At 55.0% G+C, this 9,912-nt stretch overlaps 1 long non-coding RNA gene and 1 pseudogene across 2 annotated transcripts in view; one reads left to right on the top strand and one right to left on the bottom strand.

Annotated features, from left to right (window-relative positions):
• Positions 1-1,834: 1,834 nt before the first annotated feature.
• LOC112610275 lies at positions 1,835-2,529 on the bottom strand. Its single transcript, XR_003116302.1, has 2 exons — positions 2,393-2,529; positions 1,835-2,231 (listed from the first exon to the last, which is right to left on the bottom strand). It is a non-coding gene; the product is annotated as an uncharacterized LOC112610275 (long non-coding RNA).
• Positions 2,530-7,807: 5,278 nt separating this feature from the next.
• LOC112610125 overlaps positions 7,808-9,912 on the top strand; it is a 9,024-nt pseudogene continuing 6,919 nt past the window's right edge. The window contains exon 1 of the transcript XR_003116280.1: positions 7,808-7,951. The product of XR_003116280.1 is annotated as a leucine-rich repeat-containing protein 37A3-like (transcript). The remainder of the gene's footprint in view (positions 7,952-9,912) is intronic.

The following is a 9,912-nucleotide window of genomic DNA, read 5'->3' as shown; positions in this document are numbered from 1 at the left end:
GCCCGATGACAGCCCTTCCCCAAGTGCGCCCCTCACCAGTGCCTTACTACAGCCTAGGCAGCAGAAGCACCAAAAATTATACTAAAGCATCCTTGGCATGGGGGCAGGCGCACAGCCCAGCCTGGAAGAACGATTCTGGTGCTACAGCAGTCATGGCTGCATCCAGGGCCCTGAGCTGCCATCCAGAAGTTTGGAGAGAATGGGCTGCCCCGCGAGGTAGTGAAGTCCTGGGCACAGGAGGTATTCAAGCTGCTGTGGAAGGGGAGGAGGCTAGATTAACTGAGAGTTCCAGCCAATCGAATCGAATCTGTAGATTGCACACTCCAGCCCTGTGAGGGCGAGGACCTGGATCCTGCCCCAGGGAGGACTGCCCAGAGTCCCAGAGCACCCATCTCTTCCTGGCCCTTCTCAGCCACCCTGAATAGGTGGGGACAGTGCGCGCATGCATGCGTGTGTACATGTGTGTGTGTAAAGGGGAGAAGTGAGGGAACTAGATGTGTCCGGTTCCTAGAATGGCTTCTCCTGCCTCCCCCACACGCTTGGCCTGAAGGGATGGGGTTATGGGTTTGGAGGATGAGGGGTCCGCTTTTCTGGGCTTAGCACCTTGCACAGAAATGGAAATAGCACCACAATTGTGTTTCTCCTCAAGTCCTACTCCATCTGATGTGTGCAAATGACCTGGAAGTAGAACCAGATCCTAAAAGACAACTTCTAGAGGATGCAGCTGCTTGGCTCAGATTAATTTTTTGTTTTTGGAGACAGGGTCTTGCTCTGTCACCCAGGCTGGAGTATAGTGGCATGATCACAGCTCACCATAGCCCTGACCTCCTGGCCTCAAGCGATCCTTCTGTCTCAGCCTCCCAAGTAGCTGGAACTATAGGCACATGCCACCACACCTAGCTAATTTTATTTTTGTAGAGACAGGGTCTTGCTATGTTGCCCAGTGTGGTCTCAAACTCCTGGGTTCAAGCGATCTGCTCACCTTGGCCTCCCAAAATGCTGGGATTGCAGGTGTGAGCCACTGTGCCCGGCCTCTGGTTGATTCTTAAATCTAAGGGATGTCTGGATAGAGAGAGGGTTTTGCAAGAGAACGGTTTGGGTCTGGGAGAGGGAGTCTGAAGTCCCAGCATTTTCTCTGGCAGCTTAAGGGGATGGGTGGTGAATGGGGAGGGGAGTGGATACTTCTTAGGGCCAGGGGTTCACACCCTGGAGACATACCTGGATGTGAGGGTAGGATCAGGGCAGGGGGCTCTTCCCCCACCAGGTCTCTCTGATGGCCATGGGAGCCCCCAGAAGAGAGAGCTACCCTCACACCCAGCTTCTCAGGGACAGGCCCTGGCCAGGCTCCACCCTTTCTCCTGCTCTGCTCACCCCAAAAGGACTTAGAAGTCCAGGAGGCAAAGGCGGCCCCCTATACTCTGCATGCTGAGGGGCAAAGGCACCTCTTCTTGTTCCTGTGCCAACTCTGACAGCCCAAGCTGGGCTGTTTGGTAGAAACTTGAGCCAGGTGGGAGTTGGGGTGTGTCTAGCTGAAGCCCCTCCTTTGAGGTTTCTTCTCTCACCTCTGCTCTCCCTCCGGGTTAGAGCCCCCACACTGGTGCCATCTGTGCAGGACTACCGGGGCAGTAAGTGTGTTCTCCAGGACCTGTATCTGTGTCTCTACCACGGGGTGGAGGGCCAGACCCACAAGGCCATGTATGGGTGACGTGGAGGAAGGTGGATGGGTTACCAGAGGAGGACCCCCAACAGCTGAGGTCTTTTTCTCCCACAGCAGAAACTCCAGAGTCCCCCTTCCCCTCCAATGGACTGACCCAGGCCCACAGAAGTCACTGAAGCAACAGAAATTTGTCTTTATTGTTTCCACTGAGGGGATGAGGAGGGGTTGAGGCCCCTCTCAATATAAAGGGGTTGGTGGGAGAGAGGCGTCTGGAGGCCAAGGCCCAGCCTGGAGAACGAAGCTCCCCCGCCGGGGCGCTGTCTCCCCCCGAATGCCCGCCCCCAGGAGCTTCCTCTCGCTATCACCCAAGCTTCCCCCAGTCCCGAGGCCCCTGGCTCGGTGCCAAGCGTCCAGGCTGTCCTACCTGGGGCCCCGGGAGGAGGTCGGTGGTCGGGGTTCCGAGATATTCAGCCACTGGGGGTTCGTGGTGGTCCATGGAGGGTATTTCGTGCCTTTCGATGGGGAGGCGTTCGTGGCGTTCGCAGTTTTCTTGTGGTTTTTAGATTTCTTCGGGCTGGGAACAAGTCTTTGCAGTCATGAGGCTGCTCCCCGAGCCCAGCTCGGGCTGCGATGTGCGTGGGGGTGCCTGGTGGGGTCCGTGTCCCCGCCCCGCGCCCCCCCCCCACCCCTCGGCCTCCCGCTTTCCTCCCTACCTCACACCCTCCGCCGGCCCACCTGCTGTTGAAGAGCTTCCCCATGTACTTCTTGAAGGAGCCTAAGTTCAGCCAACTGGCGGCCCTGGGCTGCGGCACTTGCAGCTCCTCGCCCAGGGCACCCTCGGGCTGCAGCAGCAGCGACGCAAGGCCCACTATGGCCAGAGTGAATACGCAACGCAGAGCCGGCGTCCGGAAGGGGCGGGGCAGACAGAGTCGCGGGCGGTCAGGTGATGCGGGGACTGGGGTCAGCGCGGCGCCCGGACCGGAGCTTGCAGGTGTGCCCTGCGGTGGGAAGCCTGGGGTGCAGGGGTGCTCAGACCGAAGGACGTGTCTATTTCTGGGACACACACCAGTGCACAGACGCCATAAGGAACATCCTGGTGCCCGGAGCAATGATGCACACCTGGACACGCCCTGTGATGCAGGCAGAGCATCGAGGTGCTGTGGCTCACGCCTGGAATCCCAGCACTTTGGGGAGCCGAGGCGGGCGGATCACCTGAGGTCAGGAGTTCAAGACCAGCCTGGCCAACATGGCGAAATCCTGTCTTTACTAAAAATGCAAAAATTAGCCAGGCGTGGTGGTGGGCGCCTGTAATCCCAGCTACTCGGGGGGCTGAGGCAGGAGAATTGCTGAAACCCGGGAAGTGGAGGTTTTAGTGAGCTGAGATTAGGCCACTGTACTCCAGTCTGCCCAACAGAGCCAGACTTCCTCTAAAAAAAAAAAAAAAGGCCGGGCGCGGTGGCTCAAGCCTGTAATCCCAGCACTTTGGGAGGCCGAGGCGGGCGGATCACGAGGTCAGGAGATCGAGACCATCCTGGCTAACATGGTGAAACCCCGTCTCTACTAAAAATACAAAAAACTAGCCGGGCGTGGTGGCGGGCGCCTGTAGTCCCAGCTACTCGGAGGCTGAGGCAGGAGAATGGCCTGAACCTGGGAGGCGGAGCTTGCAGTGAGCCGAGATCGCGCCACTGCACTCCAGCCTGGGTGACACAGCGCGAGACTCCGTCTCAAAAAAAAAAAAACCAGAAAAGAAAAAGAAAAAAAAAAAAAAGTGAACGGGGAGACACACCCTAAGGTGGACGCATGAGGATGGCATAAAGCCATTGGTCAGCTCCCTAACCTCACCGACCTCTCTCCCACAAACTCCTTGCTTGTTCCCCTCTTTTCTCCCTGCTGTTCCTGCAAAATGACAGTCACTCTGTTCTCTGCCTGGAAGACTCTTCCTCCAAACATCCTCATGGGCCAGCTCTGTCTCCCCTTGTAAGCATTAGCTCAAAATCCACCTTTTAAATGGGTCCTACCCTGCACCCCTATTTAAAATTGCAACCCAGTCGGGCGCAGTGGGATTACATGCCTGTAATCCCAGCACTTTGGGAGGCCAAGGTGGGAGGACTGCTTGAGCCCATGAGTTCGAGACTAGCTTGGGCAAAAGACAGACAGCCCGTCTCTACAATTTAAAAAGTAAATAAATAACATAATATTGCAACCCAACCCCTCATCTTTCTGTATCTTTTTCTTGCTTTATTTTTGCACTGTTTTTTATTTTCTTTTTCTTTTCTTTTCTTTTCTTTTTTTTTTTTTAAGACAAGGCCTCCTTTTGCTTTCCAGGCTGGAATATAGTGTCGGGATCATAGCTCACTACAGCATCAAACTCCTGGGCTCAGGCCATCCTTTTGCTTTGGCCTCCCAAGTAGCTGGGTCTACAGGTGCATACAACCATGCCCAGCTAAATTTTAATTTTTTGTAGAGATGGAGTCTTGCTATGTAGCTCAGGCTGATCGCAAACTCCTGGCCTCATGAGATCCTCCCGCCTCACCTCCCAGAGTTCTGGGATTACAGGTATGAGCTGCCACAGCCGGCCTGCATTCTAACTTACTATATTCTGTACTTACTATATTTGTTGTCTGAGTCCCTTCCCAGCAGCATATCCTCCCTCAATGTAAGCATCATTAATTACAGTTGGGCTCTTCGCCTATTTTGTCTATTGATGGATTACAAGCACCTAGAACAGTGCCTGGCACTTAGTAGATACTCAATAGTACATATTAAATGAATGACTAACAGTTACACAGAGGAAAGCCAGTCTGAGGATTCACACACCCAATGCACAGAGAATTTTGTGCCTGCAACACACAATGATTCACAGACTATGGTGCCCATAAACATGATGCACACCCCCAGAGCTCCTAAGCCCCTCAGCCCTCTTTTAACCAGGAACTCCCCTCATCACCATCACCCCAAGCAGGAATAAGAAGCCGTAGTAGCTATCCTGGCCCTCAGAATGGCAGACGAGGCTGCCTTGGCCTATCTCCTTCATGCCCTTAGTGGGCCTGAGGAGGGGCCCTTGGTGCCAGGCCCCATCCCCAAGCTCCTAGAGAATACAGCTGATGCGGGCCCAGACTTGGCCACCAGACATTACCATGGTGCTGGGCAGGTGCAGAGGAGCTCAGCAGAGCGTCACTGGCCCGGACCTGAGGCCCTTTATATTCCTAAGCATCCATGCCCCCTTTTCCTCTGAGGCTCCACTCCCAGCATAGTCTTCTTTTCCTCCCTGTGTCATGACCTGAAAGTCCAGAACAGAGAGAAGGTGGGGGTGGAAGCACATGGGCTACCAGCTGTTCTGACCAGGTCACAGTCCCTGCCGGGGGCCCAGAAGTGTGGGTGGCAGAGGCAGGGAGGCCTGGGGTGTCAGGTAACTTTTTGCTCTGGGGTTGAGAGGGGACTGTGCTTTTCCCAGGGGTTACTGTCAGAGTTTGGAAGGGGGTTATGCTGAGACTAGATACCCCTCCCCATCTGGCTAGATCCAAGGTACCTTTGCCTCCTTCCCCTGCAGGGCTGCTTTGGGGTCCCAGCATCCCTATTCCCTGCCCCTAGGCCTGCTGCCATGGGGAGGGGGTGGAGTTGCAGTTTCTGGTTTCAGGATTGCAGGCCCCGCTGCACAGCCTGGAGATTTTCTCAGCCTGCCTGACCATTTTGGAGCCCCTGAGGCATGACCTGCTGAACCTTCTGGAGGGCGGTGGGTCTTGGCTGCTTGGATAATGGGCTTAGGCCTTGGCTGCCTCAGGCCACAGAGCCTCAGCTGTGTGGCCTGTCAGGAACCCTCTACCTCCTCAATATTGCTGCTTTTCTGGGGCAAGTTGTAAAATGTGTGCCAATTCTTCGTGCCTACCTCAACCCCAGAAGGGGCACAGTAGGAAGAGCAGGGACTTCTGGATGAGAATCCTGACTTCACTCCCTCCTGACTGTGTGACCTTGATTAGGGGACATTATCTCCTCTGAGCCTCCACATCCTCATCTGTGAAATGGAGCTGGTTGCATCCTGGCATAGGACTGTTGTGAAGATGGAGTTGGGTGATATAGCTTAGCCTCTGGGCAGCTCCCGGCACATGCTAGGTGATTAACAGGCGTGAGCCCCTCCACTCATAGAAGAACCCCCTCCAACCTTTTTTTTTTGGAGATGGAGTCTCACCCTATCGCCCAGACTGGAGTGCAATAGTGCGATCTCGGCTCACTGCAGCCCCTGCCACGCAGGTTCAAGCGATTCTCCTGCCTCAGCCTCCTGAGTAGCTGGGATTACAGGTGCCTGCCACCATGCCCTACTAATTTTTGTATTTTTAGTAGAGATGGCATTTCACCATCTTGGCCAGGCTGGTCTTGAACTCCTGACGTCGTGATCCACCCACCTCGGCCTCCCAAAGTGCTGGGATTATAGGTGTGAGCCACCATACCTGGCCCTAAAAGAACCCCTTCCTCCCATCTCTACTTGTCCCAAAAGTGTCTCATCTTCTGGCCTCTTCTTATTAAAACTTGCCCTTGGCCAGGCATGGTGGCTCATGCCTGTAATTCCAGCACTTTGGGAGGCTGAGGTGGGAGGATCACTTGAACCCAAAAGTTTGAGTATGCCTGTGGTCCCAGGTATTGGGGAGGCTGAGGTGGGAGGATTGCTTGATCCTGGGAAATTTAGGCTGCAGTGAGACAGGATCGTGCCACTGCACTCCAGCCTGGGTGACAGAGCAAGACTCTGTCTGAAAACAACAGCAAACAAATATACAAACCAACCCTGCTCTGAGTGGGGGTGAGAAATTCAATGTCAATGTCACTGAAGTTTATGGGATGACTCAGTAGCCAAGTGAGACCAGGACCGCATTTCTATGGAGGCAAGAATCTCTAGAAAAAGAAATGAGAGTCCCGTGATAAATTTCCATAGTACAGGTGGGAGGAGATATCTGGGGATCAGTGTACCCTAAATACCAGCACACAGGCTATTCCTTATCCCCATTAGTCACAGCCCAGTGCTGAGGAGCTCAAGAGCTCCCCTCCCCCAAGAGCTCAAACCATGTGTCCCTTGCAGCCTTGGCTGCCCATACAAACCCAGACTCTTCTGCAGGCACTGGAGGCTCTCAGGCCCTAGCTCTTCCAGACTCCCTTACTCATTCCAAGAACTGTAGAGGGATACGGGGAGGGAGGAAAGGGGGAAGAGAGGAAAGGAAGTAGCTCAGAGGCTGCCTGCTGCTCTCTGAGGGCAGGAGGTGGCAGCCCTGCAATGGGCAGGATGAGTGAATGTGGCTTGAGGACACAGCTCCGAGTGGGTCTCCCTGTCAACTGCCTCTTAAACTCTGACTGCAAGTTCCCACTTAAATGGAACTTCCAAATTCACTGTGGAGTATGTGCCCAAATTCCCAGAGTGCAGCAGGCCAGGGGCTATGGCCTCCACTTTTCAGAGAAGAACACTGATGCAAAGAGAAGCTACTCAGACACCTGGTGCCGGCACAGCTGGGGCTAAACTCGCCATTTTGACTCCAAGTCAGTGTGTGACCATTTGGACCAGCCTATTTCTGAGGCCCCTGAGATAAGCCCCGTGGGCTTCCTGTGAGGCATGATGGTTCTCAAATATCATTCTCTGCTACCCACTGTGGAATAGACCCAATGACAGAGTGACCTTGAGTCTCCTGGCTGACTTGCCCCAGACTGACCATCCCACCCACTCCAGGACCACTGCTCTCCTCTCTGCTGGGTGTGGCCCAAAGCTGGCCTCCCACCGGCTCACTACTTCCTACCTGCCCTCCAGTGCATCTGGGTGCTGGTGACGTCCCATAAGAGACACAGAGAGAGGCCATTAGCTCAGATGCTGACCGTGGAGAGCAGCTGGCCTAGGAGGGGCATGGCTGCCCTGTACAGCATCACTGCATTTTTTTTTTTTAATGTCCCATCAAAGCCCTTTCTCCTTGGTGACCTGTGTTCTCCCTTCTAGACTGCATGCTTCCTGAGGGCAGCTGAGGTCTTGTTCAGCTCTGAACCTCCAGCATCTAGCACAGTGCCTGGCTCACTGTGGGCCTCCATGGATGCTTAGTGGGTGGGTGGAAGTGGGAGGGAGGCAGGAAGAAGGGAGAGAGGTAAAACGAGAGTGGAAGGGAGGGAGGGACTGATGGATCAATGGATGTGATGAACAAAGGGACAGATAAAGGAGCGAACAAATGCATGGCCTGGCTCATGTCGTCGGGCCTGGAACCAGCTGCCGCCTGTCGTCATGTCTTCATGTGCCTTGTTTTGCGTGTGTGTGTGAAGAAGCAGAGGCAGGTAACTGGGGGACCCCCATCTCACCTGTGGGCTCCTCCAGGAATGGGCTGTCTCCTCCTCTCTTGGATCTTTCTTGCTCCTCTCCTCCCCCAAACCTGAGGCTGGGCCACACCTGGTCTTCAACTGTCTCTCATTAACTCCCAGGACTCTTCTCATTTGGAACTGTGCTAGGGTAGCAAGGGCAGTGTGGTCTGGGCACAGGTGCCAGGGGAGAGGAAAAGGCGGCCTCTCCCAGCCTCCTTCTCCCAGAAGCCTTCTTCCCCCGCCCCCACCAGCCCTCCTCCTCCCATAGCCCACCTCCCCGCCTTACTTGAGCAGGCCCGTCCTGCCCTCCAAGCTGTAGTTCCAGCGCTCCTGCCGGAACTGGAACTGGCACTCCAGGCTGAGGCGCACGGTGTCCCACAGGGTCTCAGCCAGGCTAGGCTTCCTCCCACAGAGTTACTTCTGCTGCCAGGACAACTTCAGCAGGTCACACTGCTTCAGGTGGGCCCTGCCCTGTGCCGGGGCCGCCGCAGTGCCCAGTCCTGGGAAGGGCATCAGGACCTCCTGCCTGGTCAGGCAGGAGAGGGCGAGAGGAGGGAGACGGGTGAGCCTTGGGGATGGTGGTGAGGGGCAGGTGAAGGGAATGGGGCCTCCTTGGGTGCCCCCAGTGTGGGTGGAATATACGTCATTCCAGGGCCCACCCCAAAAGAAGTAACCTTGTTCTGGGACATCCTGGCCTCATAGCCAGGGTAAAAGAGCTAAGGTAGGCTGGGTGTGGTGGCTCACGCCTGTAATCCCAGCACTTTGGGAGGCCAAGGCAGGATGATTGCTTGAGTCCAGGAGTTTGAGACCAGCCTAGACAACATAGCGAAACCCCATATCTACTAAAAATACGAAAATTAGCCAGGCATGGTGGCACAAACCTGTAGTCCCAGCTACTTGGGAGGCTGAGGCAGGAGGATAGTTTGAGCCCAGGAGGTGGAGGCTGCAGTGAGCAGAGATTATGTGGCTGAACTCCAGCCTAAGCAACCGAGTGAAACCCTGTCTCAAAAAAAAAAAAAAAAAAAAAAAGAAAAGAAAAGCAAAGGTAGAACCAGGCAACGGCTCCTTTTGTTTGTTTGTTTGTTCATTTGAGACGGACTCTTGCTCTGTTGCCAGGCTGGAGTTCAGTGGCTCGATCTCCACTAACTGCAACCTCTGCCTCCACTTGAACCTTAGGTTCAAATGATTCTCCTCCCTCAGTCTCCCGAGTAGCTGGGACTACAGGTGCGTGCCACCATGCCCGGTTAATTTTTGTATTTTTAGTAGAGATGGGATTTCACCATGTTGGCCAGGATGGTCTCAATCTGACCTTGTCATCCACCTGCCTTGGCCTCCCAAATTGCTGGGCTTACAGGTGTGAGCCACCGCGCCTGGCTGCAGTAGCTCTTAAGGTGCCACATCCTGCTTAGATGTGGCACTTTTGTTGCTGATGTGCCACTGGTCAAGGTAAGTCCTGTGGTCAAGCCAGGAGGGGTCAGAGAAGCCCACGTTCCTCTGAGCCAAGGGCACAGCTCTCCTGTTTGGAGCCACCTGCCTTAATCAGGACGTCTGACTGGATGCCACGCCCTCTCTGTGTGCCCCAGGAGTCGGAAGCCTCACTGGAGGGTATGTGGCCTGGCCAGGCCCCAGGTGCCCTCAGAAATCACCCGTAGATTCCACACCCATCAGGTGCAGTCAGCCCACCATGGAGCATATCTCCGAAACCTCCGAGCAGAGACAGATGCTATCGGGCTCCCCCTGGCCAGCCTGGCCCTGGGCTCCTCTCCCAGACAGGGTGAGGGCAGGGACCCGTTAATCATTAATCTGGGGGCAAATGGGTAATTTTCCAGTCCACCAGCTCTACACCCAAACCCCTCCCTGCAGCCTGGCAGGAAGCCCTCAGAGCCTTCGCAGGTCCAGAGCAGAACTGGATGTCAACTGTAGCTGAAGAGGCCACA

The sequence above is a fragment of the Theropithecus gelada genome, chromosome 16 (genome assembly GCF_003255815.1).
Source record: "Theropithecus gelada isolate Dixy chromosome 16, Tgel_1.0, whole genome shotgun sequence".
NCBI lineage: Eukaryota > Metazoa > Chordata > Mammalia > Primates > Cercopithecidae > Theropithecus > Theropithecus gelada.
Note: the sequence above shows the minus strand (reverse complement) of the source record. Positions and strands in the feature narration are given on the sequence as shown.